General features: G+C 38.1%; 1 protein-coding gene across 3 annotated transcripts in view; it reads left to right on the forward strand.

The window, feature by feature from the left end:
• LOC139753168 (uncharacterized) overlaps positions 1-24669 on the forward strand; it is a 157320-nt gene that overhangs the window by 28781 nt on the left and 103870 nt on the right. The window contains exon 2 of one of the 3 annotated variants that reach the window (XM_071669347.1): positions 20074-20131. The exons of 1 other annotated variant lie outside the window; for it this stretch is intronic. The gene's annotated coding sequence lies outside the window, so the exon portion shown is untranslated. Of the gene's footprint in view, positions 1-20073; positions 20132-23393; positions 23508-24669 lie in introns of those variants that run through there. One more of the 3 variants, XM_071669350.1, reaches the window with a different exon arrangement.

Consider the following 24669-nt stretch of genomic DNA (forward strand, 5'->3'; position numbering starts at 1 on the left):
GGAATGTCGACGTTTGGGTGTTTTAATCCTTTAGTGCGCCTTTCGACGTTGTTAGAGGCACTTGTCTTGGGATTACCTCACGTTATATATATATATATATATATATATATATATATATATATATATATATACAGAGAGAGAGAGAGAGAGAGAGAGAGAGAGAGAGAGCAGTAGGGTGGAGGGAAGTATTCAAGGCACAAACAGTCAACTCTGACTCCCATGTCGGTGTATTGATTACTGCAGAACGTCCTCCCATAGCGTGGCTGTGCCATGGGAGTCCTCCCACCACTCTCCTAAGGTGGATCTATGCCATGGGGGACCTCCCATCCCTTCTTTCATGGTGGATATGCCATGGGGGACCTCCCACCCTTTGCCACCAGTCAGGGGACCCTCATTACCAGCTGTGGACTGGAGGCGCCCCTAAACAGTATAGTGTTCCTCCTGTGTTTCCCACGTGATCAGGGGGAGCAGTGAGGACTTTACCACAGGTGGGTTTCCTTCGTCAGGCCGCGACGAAATCGATGTCTCCCTCCCTCCCCTGCGAAGGATGTTGACCAGGGGCTGCATCCTAGAACCTGTCCTGCCCAGTCAGTGTGAGTGGGACATCTCGGACGGCAACACTGGTGTAGCATCCCTGGCCACACACCAGCAGGATCTCCGTACCTCCCGCACGACGGGACGGTGGAGTTCTGTGTGTGTGTGTGTGTGTAGCATCACGGTGGGCAACCCTCGAGCGCCCTCTCTTGGAAGGGGGTGTCTGGGGTTGTGGGGGAAGGGATGGGGTTAAAGCATCTGGGGTTGTCTCCTTTGTCCAGGATCACACAAGCTCTTGGCCTGTGTTGCCTTGTGGAGGCTGCCTGGCTGTGTGTGTGTGTGTGTGTGTGTGTGCCACGGGGTTTGGGGGTGGGGCGGTAGGGGGTAGTGCCACAGGCGGTGTGGGTGGGTAGCAGGGGGTAGTGCCACAGGGGGTGGGGTAGGGTAGTCTGGGAGGAGGTAGATGGGTCACAGTCTCCATAAACGACCGAGCCAACTGCCTCATCACATTTTTTGTTTCCTCTTCTTTCCTTCGCTCTGTCTACATCACTGGCCTGATGACACTCGCCTTGGGCAGTCGTGATAGTCTTTTGACTATGTTAATGCACCTTTTGAGTATGAGTTGATGATATACCGTTATACCATGTAAATGATGTAGTGGTGATAGGAATGGTAATCGAGGAGTCATACTGGAGTGGAGTGATTGAGTTGGTGCTGGGTTGTGGGTGTGTCTGGGGCGACAGGTCGTCCTGAGGAGAGTGGTGGTGGTCGTTGTGTGAGACGCCTCATTACGACAGCCAGCCGTGGGAAACCCATCCCTCAGGGGTCCGGAAGCAGTCGAGGTTCCTACGCATCCTGGTCACCTCCCAGTATCCTGATGCACCCTGGCAAGGCCCCGGTATCCTGCCTGCCCCAACACAAGGCTTCACCGGGTCACGGCTTCACGCCCAACTAGGGAGCAAACCGTGTAGACGACGACGCTGAGCAGGTGGCAGGGCCACGGTGTTACTACAAGCGTCGAAGACTGACGACAACAGTCGTAACTTGTCGGGTCTGTCGTCAGTGTAGATCAGTGTGGTATAGAATGTCTGGGTGGCTCCCTGTGGACAGCCGTCCCTTCCCGCACGCCGACACCTCCTCCTGTCACACAGGACATTTCCCGTGGACTCGTACGGGGAAACGTTGGAGAACACACAGAACATGAACTGTGGACTTTGGAGAACATTTGTTCATGTGCGTTGGTACTGCGTCGGATGTGGGGACGTCTGGGGGATCCCTCCTCAGATTTTAATGAAAATCTTTGTATAGATGTTATTTTATATGGTGATTAAGTATTTGGAGAGAAAAAATTATAATTCGTAATATTAACCGTTTAATTAACACCTGGACTAATTATATTAATATTCATAGGCTAATTACTCGACTAATTCTAGGAATTTTTAGATTTTGTCCACAGATTCTTATTCAGCATACATAAAAGTATCTATGCTGAAATTTTCAAGAAAATCTAAATTTTCAAAAAAATCAAGAAAATCCAAGGCATTTTTTTGCTCAGATTTTCAGCTTCCTTAGATTTTAATGAAAATCTGTGTATAGGTGTTATTTTATATGGTGATTAAGTAATTTGAGTCAAAAGACTATAATTCGTAATGTTAACCGTTTAATTAACACCTGGATTAATCATATTAATATCCATACGCTAATTACTCGCTTAACTATACGAATTTTTAGATTTTGACCACAGATTCTTATTCAGCATACACAAAAGTATCTATATTGAAAATTTCAAGAAAATCTTAATTTTCAAAAAAATCAAGAAAAATCCAAGGCCTTGCATTTTTTTTGCTCAAATTTCCAGGAAGTTGAAAATGTGAGCAAAAAAAAATGCAAGGCCTTGGATTTTTCGTTTTTTTTCTAATTTAGATTTTCGTGAAAATGTCAGCATAGATACTTTTTTTTAAACTGAATAAGAATCTGTGGTCAAAATCTAAAAATTCCTAGAATTAGTCGAGTAATTAGCGTATGAATTATTATATAATTAGTCCAGGTGTTAATTAATTGGTTAATATTACGAATTATAGTCATTTGACTCAAAATACTTAATCAGCATATAAAATAACATGTATACACACATTTTCATTAAAATCTGAGGAAGTTGAAAATCTGAGCAAAAAAAAAAAAAAAAATGCAAGGCTATAGCCTTGGATTTTTCTTGAATTTTTTGAAAATTTAGATTTTCTTCAAATTTTGAGCATAGATACTTTTATGTATGCTGAATAAGAATCTGTGGACAACATCTAAAAATTCCTAGAATTAGTCGAGTAATTAGCGTATGAATATTAGTATAATTAGTGCAGGTGTTAATTAATTGGTTAATATTACGAATTATAGTCTTTTGACTCAAAATAATTAATCACCATATAAAATAATATCTATACACAGATTTTCATTAAAATCTGAGGAAGTTGAAAATCTGAGCAAAAAAAAAAAAAAAAATGCAAGGCTATAGCCTTGGATTTTTCTTGATTTTTTGAAAATTTAGATTTTCTTGAAAATTTCAACATAGATACTTTTATGTATACTGAATAAGAATCTGTGGTCAAAATCTAGAAATTCGTATAATTAAGCGAGTAATTAGCATATGAATATTGATATAATTAGTTCAGAATTTAATTAAACGGTTAATTTTACGAATTATAGTCTTTTGACTCCAAATACTTAATCAGCATATAAAATGACATGTATACACAGATTTTCATTAAAACCTAAGGAAGTTGAAAATCTGAGCCAAAAAAATGCAAGGCTAGCCTTGGATTTTTCTTGATTTTTTTGAAAATTTAGATTTTCTTGAAATTTTGAGCATAGATACTTTTATGTATGCTGAATAAGAATCTGTGGATAACATCTCAAAATTCCTAGAATTAGTCGAGTAATTAGCGTATGAATATTAGTAAAATTAGTCCAGGTGTTGATTAATTGGTTAATATTACGAATTATAGTCTTTTGACTCAAATTACTTAATCACCGTATAAAATGATATCTATACACAGATTTTTCATTAAAATCTGAGGAAGTTGAAAATCTGAGGCAAAGAAATGCAAGGCTTTAACCTTGGATTTTTCTTGATTTTTTTGAAAATTTAGATTTTCTTGAAAATTTCAACATAGATACTTTTATGTATAATGAATAAGAATCTGTGGTCAAAATCTAGAAATTCATTTAATTAAGCGAGTAATTAGCATATGAATATTAATATGATTAGTTCAGAATTTAATTAAACGGTTAATATTACGAATTATAGTCTTTTGACTCCAAATACTTAATAACCATATAAAATAATATCTATACACAGATTTTCATTAAAATCTGAGGAAGTTGAAAATCTGAGCAAAAAAATGCAAGGCTATAGCCTTGGATTTTTCTTGATTTTTTTTGAAAATTTAGATTTTCTTGAAAATTTCAACATAGATACTTTTATGTATACTGAATAAGAATCTGTGGTCAAAATCTAGAAATTCGTATAATTAAGTGAGTAATTAGCATATGAATATTACTATTCGTTCAGAATTTAATTAAACGGTTAATATTACCAATTATAGTCTTTTGACTCCAAATACTTAATCAGCATATAAAATGACATGTATACACAGATTTTCATTAAAATCTGAGGAAGTTGAAAATCTGAGCCAAAAAAATGCAAGGCTATAGCCTTGGATTTTTCTTGATTTTTTTGAAAATTTAGATTTTCTTGAAATTTTGAGCATAGATACTTTTATTTATGCTGAATAAGAATCTGTGGACAACATTCAAAAATTCCTAGAATTATTCGAGTAATTAGCGTATGTATATTAGTATAATTAGTCCAGGTGTTAATTAATTGGTTAATATTACGAATTATAGTCTTTTGACTCAAAATACTTAATAACCATATAAAATAACATGTATATACAGATTTTCATTAAAATCTGAGGAAGTTGAAAATCTGAGTCAAAAAAATGCAAGGCTATAGCCTTGGAATTTTCTTGATTTTTTTGAAAATTTAGATTTTCTTGAAAATTTCAACATAGATACTTTTATGTATACTGAATAAGAATCTGTGGTCAAAATCTAGAAATTCGTATAATTAAGCGAGTAATTAGCATATGAATATTACTATAATTAGTTCAGAATTTAATTAAACGGTTAATTTTACGAATTAAAGTCTTTTGACTCCAAAGACTTAATCAACATATAAAATAACATGTACACACAGATTTTCATTAAAATCTGAGGAAGTTGAAAATCTGAGCCAAAAAAATGCTAGGCTATAGCCTTGGATTTTTCTTGATTTTTTTGAAAATTTAGATTTTCTTGAAAATTTCAACATAGATACTTTTATGCATACTGAATAAGAATCTTTGGTCAAAAATATAGAAATTCGTATAATTAAGCCAGTAATTAGCATATGAATATTGATATAATTAGTTCAGAATTTAATTAAACGGTTAATATTACGAATTATAGTCTTTTGACTCCAAATACTTAATCAGCATATAAAATAACATGTATACACAGATTTTCATTAAAATCTGAGGAAATTTTCTTGAAATTTTGAGCATAGATACTTTTATGTATCCTGAATAAGAATCTGTGGACAACATTAAAAAATTCCTAGAATTAGTCGAGTAATTAGCGTATGAATATTAGTATAATTAGTCCAGATGTTAATTAATTGGTTAATATTACGAATTATAGTCTTTTGACTCAAAATACTTAATAACCATATAAAATAATATCTATACACAGATTTTCATTAAAATCTGAGGAAGTTGAAAATCTGAGCCAAAAAAAATGCAAGGCTATAGCCTTGGATTTTTCTTGATTTTTTTGAAAATTTTAGATTTTCTTGAAAATTTCAGCATAGATACTTTTATGTATGCTGAATAAGAATCTGTGGTCAAAATCTAGAAATTCGTATAATTATTCGAGTATTTACCGTATGAATATTGATATAATTAGTCAGGAGTTAATTAATCGGTTAATATTACGAATTATAGTCTTTTGACTCAAAATACTTAATAAGCATATAAAATAACATGTATACACAGATTTTCATTAAAATCTGAGGAAGTTGAAAATCTGAGCCAAAAAAATGCAAGGCTATAGCCTTGGATTTTTCTTGATTTTTTTGAAAATTTAGATTTTCTTGAAAATTTCAACATAGATACTTTTATGTATACTGAATAAGAATCTGTGGTCAAAATCTAGAAATTCGTATAATTAAGCGAGTAATTAGCATATGAATATTACTATAATTAGTTCAGAATTTAATTAAACGGTTAATATTACGAATTATAGTCTTTTGACTCCAAATACTTAATCAGCATATAAAATAACATGTATACACAGATTTTCATTAAAATCTGAGGAAGTTGAAAATCTGAGCCAAAAAAATGCAAGGCTATAGCCTTGGATTTTTCTTGATTATTTTGAAAATTTAGATTTTCTTGAAAATTTCAACATAGATACTTTTATGCATACTGAATAAGAATCTTTGGTGAAAAATATAGAAATTCGTATAATTAAGCGAGTAATTAGCATATGAATATTGATATAATTAGTTCAGAATTTAATTAAACGGTTAATATTACGAATTATAGTCTTTTGACTCCAAATACTTAATCAGCATATAAAATAACATATATACACAGATTTTCATTAAAATCTGAGGAACTTGATTATTTTGAAAATTTAGATTTTCTTGAAAATTTCAACATAGATACTTTTATGCATACTGAATAAGAATCTTTGGTCAAAAATATAGAAATTCGTATAATTAAGCGAGTAATTAGCATATGAATATTGATATAATTAGTTCAGAATTTAATTAAACGGTTAATATTACGAATTATAGTCTTTTGACTCCAAATACTTAATCAGCATATAAAATAACATGTATACACAGATTTTCATTAAAATCTGAGGAAATTTTCTTGAAATTTTGAGCATAGATACTTTTATGTATGCTGAATAAGAATCTGTGGTCAAAATCTAGAAATTCGTATAATTAAGCGAGTAATTAGCATATGAATATTAGTATAATTAGTTCAGAATTTAATTAAACGGTTAATATTACGAATTATAGTCTTTTGACTCCAAATACTTAATCAGCATATAAAATAACATGTATACACAGATTTTCATTAAAATCTGAGGAAGTTGAAAATCTGAGCCAAAAAAATGCAAGGCTATAGCCTTGGATTTTTCTTGATTTTTTTGAAAATTTAGATTTTCTTGAAATTTTGAGCATAGATACTTTTATGTATGCTGAATAAGAATCTGTGGACAACATTCAAAAATCCCTAGAATTAGTCGAGTAATTAGCGTATGTATATTAGTATAATTAGTCCAGGTGTTAATTAATTGATTAATATTACGAATTATAGTCTTTTGACTCAAAATACTTAATAACCATATAAAATAACATGTATATACAGATTTTCATTAAAATCTGAGGAAGTTGAAAATCCGAGTCAAAAAAATGCAAGGCTATAGGCCTTGGAATTTTCTTGATTTTTTTGAAAATTTAGATTTTCTTGAAAATTTCAACATAGATACTTTTATGTATACTGAATAAGAATCTGTGGTCAAAATCTAGAAATTCGTATAATTAAGCGAGTAATTAGCATATGAATATTACTATAATTAGTTCAGAATTTAATTAAACGGTTAATTTTACGAATTAAAAGTCTTTTGACTCCAAAGACTTAATCAACATATAAAATAACATGTACACACAGATTTTCATTAAAATCTGAGGAAGATGAAAATCTGAGCCAAAAAAAATGCTAGGCTATAGCCTTGGATTTTTCTTGATTATTTTGAAAATTTAGATTTTCTTGAAATTTTGAGAATAGATACTTTTATGTATGCTGAATAAGAATATGTGGACAACATATGAAAATTCCTAGAATTAGTCGAGTAATTAGCGTATGAATATTAGTATAATTAGTCCAGGTGTTAATTAATTGGTTAATATTACGAATTATAGTCTTTTGACTCAAAATACTTAATAACCATATAAAATAACATGTATACACAGATTTTCATTAAAATCTGAGGAAGTTGAAAATCTGAGCCAAAAAAATGCAAGGCTATAGCCTTGGATTTTTCTTGATTTTTTTGAAAATTTAGATTTTCCTGAAATTTTGAGCATAGATACTTTTATGTATGCTGAATAAGAATCCGTGGACAACATTCAAAAATTCCTAGAATTAGTCGAGTAATTAGCGTATGTATATTAGTATAATTAGCCCAGGTGTTAATTGGTTAATATTACGAATTATAGTCTTTTGACTCAAAAACTTAATAACCATATAAAATAACATGTATACACAGATTTTCATTAAAATCTGAGGAAGTTGAAAATCTGAGCCAAAAAAATGCAAGGCTATAGCCTTGGATTTTTCTTGATTATTTTGAAAATTTAGATTTTCTTGAAAATTTCAACATAGATACTTTTATGCATACTGAATAAGAATCTTTGGTCAAAATCTAGAAATTCGTATAATTAAGCGAGTAATTAGCATATGAATATTGATATAATTAGTTCAGAATTTAATTAAACGGTTAATTTTACGAATTATAGTCTTTTGACTCAAAATACTTAATCAGCATATAAAATAACATGTATACACAGATTTTCATTAAGATCTGAGGAAGTTGAAAATCTGAGCCAAAAAAATGCAAGGCTATAGCCTTGGATTTTTCTTGATTATTTTGAAAATTTAGATTTTCTTGAAATTTTGAGCATAGATACTTTTATGTATGCTGAATAAGAATCTGTGGACAACATTCAAAAATCCCTAGAATTAGTCGAGTAATTAGCGTATGTATATTAGTATAATTAGTCCAGGTGTTAATTAATTGGTTAATATTACGCATTATAGTCTTTTGACTCAAAATACTTAATAACCATATAAAATAACATGTATACACAGATTTTCATTAAAATCTGAGGAAGTTGAAAATCTGAGCCAAAAAAATGCAAGGCTATAGCCTTGGATTTTTCTTGATTTTTTTGAAAATTTAGATTTTCTTGAAATTTTGAGCATAGATACTTTTATGTATGCTGAATAAGAATCTGTGGACAAAATCTAGAAATTCGTAGAATTAGTCGAGTAATTAGCGATATGAATATTAGTATAATTAGTCAGGAGTTAATTAATCGGTTAATATTACGAATTATAGTCTTTTGACTCAAATACTTAATCACCATATAAAATAACATGTATACACAGATTTTCATTAAAATCTGAGGAAGTTGAAAATCTGAGCCAAAAAAATGCAAGGCTATAGCCTTGGATTTTTCTTGATTTTTTTGAAAATTTAGATTTTCTTGAAATTTTGAGCATAGATACTTTTATGTATGCTGAATAAGAATCTGTGGACAACATTCAAAAATCCCTAGAATTAGTCGAGTAATTAGCGTATGTATATTAGTATAATTAGTCCAGGTGTTAATTAATTGGTTAATATTACGAATTATAGTCTTTTGACTCAAAATACTTAATAACCATATAAAATAATATCTATACACAGATTTTCATTAAAATCTGAGGAAGTTGAAAATCTGAGCCAAAAAAATGCAAGGCTATAGCCTTGGATTTTTCTTGATTTTTTTGAAAATTTAGATTTTCTTGAAAATTTCAACATAGATACTTTTATGTATACTGAATAAGAATCTGTGGTCAAAATCTAGAAATTCGTATAATTAAGCGAGTAATTAGCATATGAATATTACTAATAGTTCAGAATTTAATTAAACGGTTAATATTACGAATTATAGTCTTTTGACTCCAAATACTTAATCAGCATATAAAATAACATGTATACACAGATTTTCATTAAAATCTGAGGAAGTTGAAAATCTGAGCCAAAAAAATGCAAGGCTATAGCCTTGGATTTTTCTTGATTTTTTTGAAAATTTAGATTTTCTTGAAATTTTGAGCATAGATACTTTTATGTATGCTGAATAAGAATCTGTGGACAACATTCAAAAATTCCTAGAATTAGTCGAGTAATTAGCGTATGTATATTAGTATAATTAGTCCAGGTGTTAATTAATTGGTTAATATTACGAATTATAGTCTTTTGACTCAAAATACTTAATAACCATATAAAATAACATGTATACACAGATTTTCATTAAAATCTGAGGAAGTTGAAAATCTGAGCCAAAAAAATGCAAGGCTATAGCCTTGGATTTTTCTTGATTTTTTTGAAAATTTAGATTTTCTTGAAAATTTCAACATAGATACTTTTATGTATACTGAATAAGAATCTGTGGTCAAAATCTAGAAATTCGTATAATTAAGCGAGTAATTAGCATATGAATATTACTATAATTAGTTCAGAATTTAATTAAACGGTTAATATTACGAATTATAGTCTTTTGACTCCAAATACTTAATCAGCATATAAAATAACATGTATACACAGATTTTCATTAAAATCTGAGGAAGTTGAAAATCTGAGCCAAAAAAATGCAAGGCTATAGCCTTGGATTTTTCTTGATTTTTTTGAAAATTTAGATTTTCTTGAAAATTTCAACATAGATACTTTTATGTATACTGAATAAGAATCTGTGGTCAAAATCTAGAAATTCGTATAATTAAGCGAGTAATTAGCATATGAATATTGATATAATTAGTTCAGAATTTAATTAAACGGTTAATATTACGAATTATAGTCTTTTGACTCCAAATACTTAATCAGCATATAAAATAACATGTATACACAGATTTTCATTAAAATCTGAGGAAGTTGAAAATCTGAGCCAAAAAAATGCAAGGCTATAGCCTTGGATTTTTCTTGATTTTTTTGAAAATTTAGATTTTCTTGAAATTTTGAGCATAGATACTTTTATGTATGCTGAATAAGAATCTGTGGACAACATTCAAAAATTCCTAGAATTAGTCGAGTAATTAGCGTATGTATATTAGTATAATTAGTCCAGGTGTTAATTAATTGGTTAATATTACGAATTATAGTCTTTTGACTCAAAATACTTAATAACCATATAAAATAATATCTATACACAGATTTTCATTAAAATCTGAGGAAGTTGAAAATCTGAGCCAAAAAAATGCAAGGCTATAGCCTTGGATTTTTCTTGATTTTTTTGAAAATTTAGATTTTCTTGAAAATTTCAACATAGATACTTTTATGTATACTGAATAAGAATCTGTGGTCAAAATCTAGAAATTCGTATAATTAAGCGAGTAATTAGCATATGAATATTACTATTAGTTCAGAATTTAATTAAACGTTTAATATTACGAATTATAGTCTTTTGACTCCAAATACTTAATCAGCATATAAAATAACATGTATACACAGATTTTCATTAAAATCTGAGGAAGTTGAAAATCTGAGCCAAAAAAATGCAAGGCTATAGCCTTGGATTTTTCTTGATTTTTTTGAAAATTTAGATTTTCTTGAAATTTTGAGCATAGATACTTTTATGTATGCTGAATAAGAATCTGTGGACAACATTAAAAAATACCTAGAATTAGTCGAGTAATTAGCGTATGTATATTAGTATAATTAGTCCAGGTGTTAATTAATTGGTTAATATTACGAATTATAGTCTTTTGACTCAAAATACTTAATAACCATATAAAATAACATGTATACACAGATTTTCATTAAAATCTGAGGAAGTTGAAAATCTGAGCAAAAAAAAATGCCTTGGATTTTTCTTGATTTTTTGAAAATTTAGATTTTCTTGAAAATTTCGACATAGATACTTTTATGTATACTGAATAAGAATCTGTGGTCAAAATCTAGAAATTCGTATAATTAAGCGAGTAATTAGCATATGAATATCAATATAATTAGTTCAGAATTTAATCAAACGGTTAATATTACGAATTATAGTCTTTTCACTCCAAATACTTAATTAGCATATAAAATAATATCTATACACAGATTTTCACTAAAATCTGAGGAAGTTGAAAATCTGAGCCAAAAAAAATGGCTATAAGCCTTGGATTTTTCTTGATTTTTTTGAAAATTTAGATTTTCTTGAGATTTTGAGTGTAGATACTTTTATGTATACGGAACAAGAATCTGTGGTCAAAATCTAAAAATTCGTATAATTAGTCGAGTAATTACCGTATGAATATTAATATAATAGTCCAGGTGTTAATTAAACGGTTACTATTACGAATTATATTCTTTTGACTCAAAATACTTGATTAGCATATAAAATAACACATATACACAGATTTTCATTAAAATCTGAGGAAGTTGAAAATCTGAGCCAAAAAAATGCAAGGCCTTGGATTTTTCTTGATTTTTTTTAAATTTAGATTTTCTTGAAAATTTCAACATAGATACTTTTATGTATACTGAATAAGAATGTGTTGTCAAAATCTAGAAAATTGTATAATTAAGCGAGTAATTAGCGTATAAATATTAATGTAATTAGTTCAGGTGTTAATCAAACGGTTAATCTTAGGATTTATAGTCTTTTGACTCAAAATACTTAATCAGCATATCAAATAATGTCTATACATAGATTTTCATTAAAATATGAGGAAGTTGAAAATCTGAGTAAAAAAAATGCAAGCCGGGCAGTGGTGATGGGGACCTGAGTCACAACTGCTTGCTAGCAAGACCACAGAGAGAGAGATGGAGTTTGCTTAATGGTGAGAGTGAGTACTCGACAGGTTAACCCACATGCAGTTATTCATGCATATTCTCTCCGTTATTATTGTTTATTTTACATAAAGTGAGGGTGATTGTTGTGACAAGTTGTAGCCTCAGTTGTGTTCAAGAATGTTGTACGTTATTGGACGTGGATTTATCGTTGAAGTTTGGATGTTTTATCGTATAGCTTCATATTGGTTCGTTCCAGGCTGTGGAAACTGTGTTCCTACTGGTTCGTTCCTGTTAACAGTGTTCCATCGTTCTGGTTAGTTCCAGGCTGTGAAAACAATTCCATCGATCGGAAAACCTCAGTAGTCTGTAATACGGTTTAAAATTCACTGGAGGAGATACGTCTTCTCACACTTCATTCATCGCTATCCTTGTGAGTGTATCTGCTGGAAGTTCCATCGCCTTCCAGCAGTCATTAGGGAACTTCCCCCGAGACAGCCTTTTTGTATAAGCACTGGTCGTGCTGGAAGCCCGATTTCTGGTCGTCATTGGTCGTGCTGGAGGACCAATTTCTGGTCGTCATTGGTCGTGCTTGAAGCTCAACTTGTAGTCGTCATTGGTCGTGCTGAAAGCTAGACACTTGGTCGTGGTGGCCATATCTGAATATTTAAATGTAATCAAGTTGCTCAGTAAAGCGTAAAGTCTGTTCCCTTGTGGCTCCTCTGCCACACTCGTTCCTGAAGCACGAAGGTGTCGTCGTCTCAAGATTAACACCGTCCGCCTCCTGGTAAAAAAGACCATCTTCACATTAACATTTATCATGGCCACTTCCTTCCCACATTCCCTTGTTAGCCCTCCTCACTCGCTTCCCGTTTGCTGGAAAAATGGACTCTCTCCTCCACTTTGTGTTCCAAAATTCTATTATTCCATCAAGCCTCCTCACAGACACACCAGAATGTGCTTCTCATGTTTGGTCATCGCATCAAAAGAAACATTAAGAAATAGTAGAGAAAGTCTCCAGGAGGACATCAAATATGGTGGTAGCACTAAAAGAGCCGAGTTAAAGTGAGACTGTGGAGGCAGTGTATTTGCTTTCCATCGAATAGAGAGGAGCAAGGAGTGACTTAATCGTAGCCCTCATATTCCTAAACTAATGTGACAGAGTGGGCAATGAACAGCTGTTCTAAAGATGGGAAGATAAAGTGAACATAGGGTCAGAAAATAAACTAAGCAAGTTACTTATTAGAAAGGATGTAAAGAACTTTTATAGTGTCATAGTGGATGAGAGGAATAAGGTAAGTGAGGAAACTGTGAATGCTGACTACACGCAAGTTTTATAGATATAGTAGTAGGGAAAGTTCAAGAGGCTGGGGAGGTCCCAATGGTGTAGAACTCCTTCCCCTTCGACACAGTGAGGTAATTACCTAGAGGAAGGCATAGCAACAGCGGGGTAGGGGGGCACTCAGAAAGGTCGGGCCATCCACTCTCCCCCTCACTTCTCGCATCCGCTGCTCCTCGTCTTCCCCCACTAGGATACGTGTTTTTAGACCCCCATCTCGCTGGCCACTATCTGGCCGCCTCATCTCCACGATCCTCTTCTTATACTGGGGATCAGGCTCGGGATTTGGCCGGATTATTGGCCTAATTTTGTCGACGCGGGTTTTGTCATTACTCCAATAAAAACCTAATTGTATTACGTTGATGTCTGCCTGCTGACCAGGCTAAGGCTGGTGACGCTAGAGAATTTCCTTCCTCCTGATTGGTCAGTTTGAGGACGCGAGCGCGCGCGTAAATAAAAGAGCGTCAAACTAAAACAAAGCAGCTTTTATCATAGGACAAACAGTGTACTGGTTAGACCTATTCAAAGGGAATTGTTTTTATTCTAGTAAAAACTGTACTGGGTGGACCCAAACAAACGTAAATATTTTTAATCCAGTTTGAACAGCGTACTGGACGGACCCCAAGTTTATTTTTAACAGTAGAATGAATGTTGTAATTGCGGCATTGATGTCATACCATGGGACATATGGGTAATTAAACTGTCTGGAATATAAAAATGTATAATGTTTTACCGTTGCAGTAGGAGTAGCTGTTTATGATGGAGATGAGCTGTCAGTTGTTGCTGGGGAATTGGTGTTTTGTTTAGTTGAAACATCAGGAGGGAAAAGTTGAAATGTTTGTGAGGGAAGGGGTTAGCAACAGCCCCGGATATTGTTATCCTCTTGCTGTTGGCCACTAGGTTAAAGGGGAGAGTCTCTCTCTCTCCCTCTCTCTCTCTCTCTCTCTCTCTCTCTCTCTCTCTCTCTCTCTCTCTCTCTCTCTCTCTCTCTCTCTCTCTCTCTCTCTCGTGGCCGGAATGTTTTATAATGCTCTCGCATGAATGTCTGAAATAGAAAAAACACGTTCTGAATGTTTACTGAACGTGAAACTTAACTTAGCGACCGTCTAAAGATCAAATAAGCCACAGAGTAGTAACGTGAACATTACAGATGAATGGAGAGCTGCTTAAACACTGGTCAGCTAATCATTAATGGTCAACAGGGATCATCCTACTCAACAATACAGGTCAACAGAGGTATACCTGAACATTACAGGTCAACGAGGGTCATCCTAACGTTATAGTTTAACAGTGGTTAACCTAAATATGACAGTCGGTGTAAGTCATCCCAAATGCTGTAGTTCATGAGAGGTTGACCTGAACATTCAAGACAGTAAACATAATACGATCCAAAACATGTATAGCACTCACTCTTGGCAGCCATGACGTCATTGTCTCATTAACGAAAAACAACGAAGCTCATTGATTGGTCGTAGCGAGCGTGGGCGTCCGTTAACCAGTAGCTGCGTCGTAACGGCTGACAGGTGGGTCTGTCGCGCCACATGGTCCGTTGTCATACATGTGGTATGTCTGAAGTGACACACAATCTGTTGTTAGTAACAGAAATGGTCTGTTGTGCCAGAAATGGTCTGTTTTTAGTGATATATGGTCTGTTGTTAGTTACAAAAATGGTCTGTTGTTAGTGATATATGGTCTGTTGTTTGTTACAAAAATGGTGTGTTGTTAGTGACATATGGTCTGTTGTTTGTTACGAAAATGTTCTGTTAGTGACACATGTTCTATTTATATTGAAACACCTGTTCAGTTGTAAGTGGCGCGTGGTATATCGCGTTTGACATATGTGGTATATCGTGACACAAACTGTCTATCACAAGTGAGACACGTGGTCTATCGTAAATGAGACAGGGGCCCCTCGTGCCGTGAGGGAAGGGTTGACAGGAGTGTGCCTGAAATCGTCTGATTTTATCGCTGGTGTGCGGACGAGAGAGCCAACCACTCCCTTGCCGTGTCTAATAATTTCAGAATATATTTTTTCTTTGTATTTTGATATCATGGTCCCATATCAGTGTCCTAAATGAACTCGTGACAGTATAGAATATGGACGAAAAATAGATATAGATTATAGGCTGCTATAAGTTTACTGGGTTAGAAATGTGAGTAGTTGGGTTCATTTCTTGATATCTTGTCATTTAAGACGCTATAAGGAGCACAGTCAAGAAGCATTCTTACCACCCGGTGAGATTAACGAGTCGTGTAGTGGGGCATGAATGAACCCGGTTTGTTTACACTGATCAGCTGATCGCCTCGTTCACATCCAGGAGGTGTTTGTTATTTACGATCGACCGTGTTGGATCGAGCAGGCGAAAATCCTCTGATCCTATCGCCCACAGCGTCGACCAGTGTGTGTGTGTGTGTGTGTGTGTGTGTTGGGGGGGAGGGAGAGTTCATTGTTTTGAAGGGCTGACTGGATGCCAGGTTTGCTGTGGCTTTGCCCTACGTTTTCTTTGTGAACGAGATGAAAGGCGGGAATATGGTTTACAGTGGTTTGATATACCAGCAGTTTACAGCCTGAGTGTACAGTTGACAGTAGAGTATATCTCAGTGTAGTATGTTGGAGAGGCAACAGTTTACGTTCATAACTTTCTGTGGTTGATGTTAATTGCCAGTAGAAATGTTTACGAGTAAAATATAAAAGTACAATTTCATGATAACATTGGTAAACCTTGTGAGTTTACAAGGAAAATGGACGTATGCAGACGATCATTACGACTTTGTAACATAGTTTACATCGCAGAATAATAGATGTAAACCATAAATCTAACAGCAGTGTTCTGTTGGCGATTTACACCCATGTTTACATATAGTTGTCAGAGTGTGGACTAGGTCAGTTTACGCTGGTAAACCAGTTTTGACAGCTCTTGATTCATAGTAAAGACCATCGGTTTAGGAAAGGATTAGGTAAACCGGATCATGGAGTTTGCACTAACTCGATAAAGGTTTACATGGGGATAAAAATAGTCCACCGGTTCAATATACAGAGTGTACAAGGAAGTACGTGTGTGTTGTGTACAACGGGTGTGGCATGATGTACAGAGTCGTGTATTGATCATGGTCGTCTGCTGCTGCTGCTGCTGCTGCTGTTACTGCTGCTGTTACTGGACCTTAGAAACATGCATTCCAACACCGCAGCCACGGGAGAGTCTCTCTGTTGTCAGAGTTTTTGTAATGGTTGGCAGGCCAGGTCTGGGGAGGTTGGCGACTGTTGGCAGGGTATTGGTGCACCTACTTCATGACACGGGAGTCCATGCACGCTCACGCATGGCCAGACACCTGCTCATGCTCATGTGCGCATGCATGCACACGCGCACACTAACATTTGCTGAAATAAATACATCTCCAACAAAATTCGTGACGCCTACAATAAACCTATCTTCAACAAAATCACTCTTAACTTACTTCCAAGGAAAGCAGGAATAGTTTACTTAAAACATATTTATCTCCAACATAATTGGGATTGATTAACCTCTCATAGACTTACTTCCAACAAAAACCTCGAGTGAGTTAGACTTATTTCCAGCAAATTAATTTTTTTTTTACCTACAATTCATGTTATGTTGTTCATCAGAACATATATTCTTCAGATCATACTTCAGTATGAGAACTTTTCATTCACGTTTTATAAATTCCTGTAAAATGCCTAGCCATTATTTTGAGAATGGCCTTAATTACGAAGCAGTGTAGAGCCTTCTTTTGAATTACAGGAGAATAAGAGGCTCCTTATAACCCCCATGTTAGATAAACATAAAGCGGGAAGGTTTTTAATGCTTTTATTTTTGGAAGGTAAAGTGCCAAGCTCCTGGCAGCCCTGGCTCTAACCATGAGTACGACGGTACGACCCTTGAGCACGACGGTACGGACCTTGGGGACGATGTTACAACCTTTGAGTACGACTGTAAGGACCTTGAGCACGATGGTACAACCCTTGAGCACGACGGCACGAACCTTGAGCACGACGGCACGAACCTTGAGCACGACGGTACGAACCTTGAGCACGACGGCACGAACCTTGAGCACGACGGCACGAACCTTGAGCACGACGGCACGAACCTTGAGCACGACGGTACGAACCTTGAGCACGACGGTACGAACCTTGAGCACGACGGCACGAACCTTTTAAGCACGTTACGACCTTACAGCACGACGATACGATCTCAGCCTATGATTCGCAGGTCTCTGACGTAACCGTTAACAAGGGTCGTACCGTGGTGCTCAAGGGGGTCGTGTGTCGTGACCCAGAGTCGTCGTCATCATACCTCCCTGCCTGTGATGGTTATTAAATGTCGGCTGAGAGAGTAGCCAGTTCCTGGGGACTTCATTCTCTTGAATTGTCTCACCAGCCGTCACAGCACCCACACCCCTGGCCAGGTGACCCCCACTTCTCCTCCTCCTCCCAAGTCGCCTGCATGTTATATGCAGAAGAGCTGTCCAGGGCGCAGGTTGCCGCCCCGTGTGTCTGTACGCCACATGGCTCGGGACAAACCCATTCAGTTTTTTGAGCTTTGTCGATTGTTTTTACATCCCTTCATTATCTTTCTGATGTCCAGCTCTTCACTGGATATGGATCTTGATGTTGGCTGATATATTTTGCTTCACTGTTAATGATTTACATAATGACGGAATATTTGGCGGGGAATACTTTATGGAGAACTAAAGAATCTGCTGTTATGGCTAGCGTGACCTGGTGAATACAGTATTCTCTGATCTGATTGGTTGAGCCCGAAGTGTATTGATGTGAACAGCTTCCTGATTGGTTCATGCACACGTCTAGAGCTCTTATCAAAAGCTTCCGGGTTGGATCAGGTTGACGCCCCCGCAGGTATTTGTCAGGGGTTTCCTGATTGGTCGAGTTGCGGGTCAATTACTCACGCTTGGCCAATCGGGCAAATGACTCCTGGGATTTCAAATCTTCAGTGGTGTCTGGGCCCCAGACAGGCGGGCCTCCCGCGCTTGTGTTTACTTGCGGCAAATTACTGTGTTCTTGACGGCTTACGGTGAGTGGTATACGCTCCTTTGTCGACGGTGCAGGTACCATTCCCCCTTCCCAGGTCGGATGGCGTAATTATCACGCAGTGCAACTCAAGGATCACACCGTCACCCTCATTGGTCGTACCGTCGTGTTCATTGGTCCGACTGTCGTGCTCAAGGGTCGTACCGTTGTGCTCAGGGGTCGTATCGACTTTTTCAAGGGGTCGTAGCAGGGGGCTGACCAAAAGGTGGTCGTGGTTCAATAGTTTGAGAGGGGGAGTTTGAGGGAGGGGGTCGCTAAACAGACTTTCGTCATGAGATCAAACCTCACTGGTGTGTCTATGAGACAGTAGATCCGGCCGTGGCTGACGGAGGGCAAGGAATTGGTTCATATTGATGTCTACGTAGAAATAATTGATATATATATATGTATATATATATATATATATATATATATATATATATATATATATATATATATATATATATATATATATACACATATATATATTAGAAAAAAGAAGGAACAAAACCTTATGTCTAAATGAATTTGATTTTTTTTTTCAACGTGGGAGAAATACTGCTGGAACTCGAGTATTCGTCCATAACTCAAAAGCAGACAGAGAGAGCCTCTCAAAAGTTATAATGGCGTTTCTCTGGTGATGTAAGTGGCTTTTTTTCGGGTGTCATTCCTCAGGGAGACAGCTGATGTCTGGGCTGAGCTGGCTGAGAAGTTTTCAAGATGTCTGGAAAAGTTGGGTATGACAGCCTAGGGTTTTTTGTTTTTTCTTCTTTTATATGCGATCTTGAATTTAACGAAAGACATGTGTGCCTCTGTTGGCGATCTTGTCGCCCCGGTAGCTTGGTGGGTAGAACTCGTGTATCTGTTAACTTATGGACGCTGGAAGCTCTGAGGGTGACATGGTGTGGTGTATGTGTGTACGCTAGGTTTCTATACGCAGGAAGTTTTGATGGTCAGCATTTAGCGTGCACTTTGACGTTGTTTGTGTTCGCCACAGACTGTGTGCACCACAGCCCTCGTTAGCGGAAGGCGCCCCGTGTCCCCGCACTGTGTAGGTGTTCGTAGTGACCCATTATGAGATGGGGTAGTGAGCCAGGCACTAAACCTGGCCAAGGAAGGGTAGGTCGAGTTAGGTGACAACAGTCATGGTAAGGTCACACCGAGGCAGACCAGGGTCACAGTGCTCTATCTTTAGATAATATTAGGGCAAGACCGAGCCACACCTAGGCCTAAGGGTCTGGAAAAGAGGCCAGGACGTTGTGCTCAAGGGTCGTACCGTCGTGCTCAAGGGCCATACCGTCGTGCTCAAGGGTCGTACCGTCTTGCTCAAGGGTCGTACCGTCGTGCATAAGGGTCGTACCGTGGTGCTCAAGGGTCGTATCGCCGAGCTAAGGGGAAGTAACTCACTACCCCAGCTAATTCCCCGATAATTTGCATCAGCTGATGTAATTACGTCATAACTAAGCCCACGTCATTTTTTCCCCTAACTGTTAACTTTTATCACTTCCAGGTACAGTACAAGACGCCTTCTGGGTGCAGTCTAGTGTCTTCACTTGGTAGAGGTGCAGGTAAGTTGCTTGACCTGTTGTAAGAGTTGTGGATCTGGTGGATGTGTAGCTTAAGTGTCTGAGCCGAGCTGAGCTGGCAAACGTCACAATTTTTTCCCTCGTATTGGAGAGCCGTAGCGTTACAGAAACATGTTTGAGTTGCGAGTTATTTGCATGCCGTGTTTACTGTGTGTGTCACAATGGTGAACGTACGAAGGAGAAACAGTAATGAACGGATGTTCAAGATGGACAGGTGAGTCTGAATGATATGGTAATTATATGAAAATTGTCTTCCTAGGAACATATTGCTAAGAATACAGTTCCCGCTGGTAGGTGGGACGACCCCATTTGATGCAGGTAGACTAAAGGTGACGCCGGTTGATCCAATTGGATTGCACTGACCCAGGTTGATCCTGTGACCCGTAGTGACCCAGGGTAACCTTAGAAGGCGTGAGGATGAACAGGTCAGGCGGAGCCCTGGTAGGAGGAGGTCGGCATCAGCAGACGAGGGACGCGTCTGGTGAAGCCCCAGCAGGCTAATGTGCTTTACCTGCCTCCCTCCCTCCTCAACCCTAACCCCCAGCTCCAGCAGCCACCACCACCACCAACACTCCTCCACCACCATCGCCACCACTACCACCCTTCCTACATACGTGTGTATGTAACCACCTGGACGACAAGTACCACCATCGTTGTGTGACCCCAGTACATCCTGGACAGACCTGCTCACTACCAGTTGTAACAACAACCACAGGCCCCCTGCACAACTCCTCCTGCAGGAGGAGGATCATCGCCGCTCCTGAAGGAGTGAGACAATAATCAAGGAAGAATACGTTTGCCGGAGGAACTTCAAAGGCTTGTTGAAGCTTTGACGTCACCAGCAGCTGCAGGAGACGTGCTGGGCGAGGACGAGTGACGGTGCAGCCTTGATACTGATGTTGATGACGATGATTCTGGTATCTTGATAATGATGATAATGATCATCATGTCATTGAGGCTGCAGGGTTGATAATGATGAAGATGGTGGTGGTAGTGAGCTTGTAAATGTTGTTGGGGAGAGGGGGGTGGGGGGGGGGGCCTCGTGTTGACGGGAAGATAAGCAATCATGTTGATGAGATGGCCAAGATGAGGCCCTCACACTGGCCTCATAACGAGGGACCTCCAGGACAGAGGTCCCTATTAGCAGAAACCAGTCTCACTCTGCCTCTTATCACCTGTGATCAACTTATCAGATAACTCAGGAAGGGATTGAGGTAGAAGGGTACTAGGGCAAGAGGCCAGTCAGTCAGTCGGATTGTGACATGATCATGATGCTGAGGTCAGTGAAAGGTGTACTGTTGTAATAGTATTGACTGGTGGTGAATGGAATTGATGTGGTGTTGAATGGTATTGATGTGATGTTGGATGGTATTGACTGGTGTTGGATGGTATTGATGTGGTGTTGAATGGTATTGATGTGGTGTTGAATGGTATTGATGTGATGTTGGATGGTATTGACTGGTGTTGGATGGTATTGATGTGGTGTTGAATGGTATTGATGTGGTATTGGTTGGTATTGACTGGTGTTGGATAGTATTGATGTGGTGTTGAATGGTACTGATGTGGTGTTGAATGGTATTGGTGTGGTGTTGAATGGTATTGATGTGGTGTTGAATGGTATTGATGTGGTGTTGGATGGTATTGATGTGGTGTTGAGTGGTACTGATGTGGTGTTGAATGGTGTTGGATGGTATCGGAGTGGTGTTGGATGGCTGGTGTTGAATGTTACTGGAGTGCTGTTAAATGGTATTGGAGTGGTGTTGAATGAATAGGAGCGCGGTTTAATTTGATTTTGTAGAAAAAAATATATATCATTAACACAGGGCTCAGAGAAGGGATATATATATATATATATATATATATATATATATATATATATATATATATATATATATATATATATATATATATATATAAAGTCTTCCAGTGGGTCATTGATGAAAATGTGTTTTTGAAATGGTGAAAATTCTCAGTAGCTCCCTGTTGGAGGACGTGAGGTGATGATAATGATAAACAACAAAAGTTGCTGAATATTTTACGATACCAAACATTATCACACACCTGCAGGGGTTTTATGTGAAAGACTTGAGGATGATGGAGTCTGATAACCTCATCCTCATCCAGCATGACAGTTGCCACTTCACTGAAGTAGGAAGGGCATTACCAGCTGGCTAGATTATACATGGAAATGAATCATTTATCGACACCGGAGGCCACATGCAAATTGGTGGCCAGTGGACACCGGAGGCCACGTGCAAATTGATGGCCAATTGACACCAGAGGCCAAATGCAAATGGATCGTCCATTGACACCTGAACCAGCGTCGTCTTTGGCCAAGTTTGACTCCTCTTGTGTAAACTGGTCCCCACCTCCGGTCTTGGGAAGTTAGCATGAGGGAGGACCTGGTGCCGTGTTGGGGAGGTGATGGGGGTTGTTGAGGGCGGTCGTCAGCATTCCATGTGATGGGTTTACATCCCAGGAGACCGTTTGGTTCAGTATGGGTGTAGACACAAGGTGTAGGGAGGACTTAGGGTGTAGTTAGGTGTTTGTTTCGTGTCCGAAGCATTTGCTTTATGGGGAAATGTGTTGCAGATCTGAGCGAAGAACCTGAAGGCTTTCATGGCTTCTTGGAGTGGTGGGAGGCGTTCTGGGGACCAGAGGTGTGTATTCTGGGATGTTGTGGAGAGATGACAAGTGTGTTCTGGGTGGGTTGGGAAGTGTAGAATGTTGCTTGAGACTGAATAATCACCTTTGGATTTGAACTTCAGACATTCCCAAATCTCTCTTGCTTTCAGACGAAATCTTGAAACCTCAAAACTCCCAAGCATTACGTAAAGCACCAGCTTAGAATACTTTTTTGTGTGAAAAATACTCTTCACATGAATTAAATATTTGTGGTGTGGCCCTTCAGCTGAATCCCCCGTCCTTTGTGTCAGTCTTAGAAAGATAAATTTTAGTTCGATGTAAGATATTCTCATCAGTTTTCTCTCAAACGATATAGAAAAACTGGAAGTAAATTAAAATTTCTGCATACTGTTTCTCAAACAGGAAACAATTTTCACAGAATCCTTTTTAATATTTATAGATACATTCATAGAATTTTTTCTGGCAACAGACGAGAATTCCTGGTGAAGTAACTTCAGCGACTGATACCGCCAGCAACCGACACCATCAGCGACCGATACCGCCAGCAGCCAGCACCATTAGCGACTGATACCTCTAGCGACCGACAACACCAGCGACAGGTATCATCAGCAAAGGATATTACCAGCGACCGACATCACAACACTCGTAGGCCCCAGGGTGTTGTATCGCTCGTTGTGTGTATCCTGTACACCTGAAGATTAGATGACCGAGGGTATGTATGTGGCTGCTAGGTGTCAGGGGGTCCTTATGGCGATGTGTGGTTTCCGTGCATACGTGTTTAGGGCTTAAGGGAGGGAGGGAGGTGTCTGTTGATCAGTTGGGTGTAAGTGGGGGTTACCGTGGTCACCACTGGGCCAGTGTGCATATACATGGGTGGATTTAGCGTGTGTGTGTGTGTGTTTGTGTGTGCGTGATGCTAGGAAGCAACAGAGGGAGGGTGTTGTATCAGTGTTGCTGGGCAGGGCAATGTGTCAAGAGACTGGCACTTAACACTGCCGTTGTCGGGGATGCCTGAAAACTAGACGAACACAGACACCTGGTCTGATACTCGGCCTCAGCAGACACATACATCCACACAGACCGTGAGTTCACAGGGAGACAGGCGGGGGGGAGAGAGACAGATACTGACCCCCCCACAGACAGCCATCCCAGACAGGTTCCCAGACACCAAAACTTGAAAGTAGGTCAGAGTTCGAGGGAGATGAGCGACGTTAAAGGGGGCCACTCAGAGAGGGCATTTGGGGGAGGAGGAAGGTGGACGAAGAGAGGAGAGGAATATGAAGAGAGGAGGAGATGGTATGAAGAGAGAGAGAGAGAGAACAGAGAGAGAGAGAGGGAGTGGGGGAGCGTGAGGTCAAAGAGAGGGAGGAGGAGGAGAGAGAGAGAGAACTGGGTCACTCACTGGATCCGACTGCAGATGGGTCCTTGTGTTCGACCGTGCGTGCGTGTGTGTTTGTGTGTTTTCTTCGTCACCCACTATCTCCTCCCCCACCCCCACTCTCTCTCTCTCTCTCTCTCTCTCTCTCTCTCTCTCTCTCTCTCTCTCTCTCTCTGTTTCGCTGCCTGGAGGAGAAACATCAAGCAAGGCTCGGCTGTAATATAATCCTCACATCCTCTGGCTGGCCATGTGTGCCAGACACCGGAGTACAGCACACGTGACCGATCCAACAGGTCAGCCTCGCCCCAGGCCACACCTCTCCCTCGTCTCAGGACACAACAAGGATGACCTTCCGCCTTCCTCTCAGTAACAGTGTCATTCGTTAATGTCTGGGTCAGTGGCTGTAGCCCCCGGGTTAATGGGTGATGACGTAAGATACAAGGTCGTCCTGGGGAGGATCTGCTGGTGTTTTAATGTCCTTGTTGCTGACACCACG

This window comes from Panulirus ornatus, chromosome 14 (assembly GCF_036320965.1).
Source record: "Panulirus ornatus isolate Po-2019 chromosome 14, ASM3632096v1, whole genome shotgun sequence".
Classification (NCBI taxonomy): domain Eukaryota; kingdom Metazoa; phylum Arthropoda; class Malacostraca; order Decapoda; family Palinuridae; genus Panulirus; species Panulirus ornatus.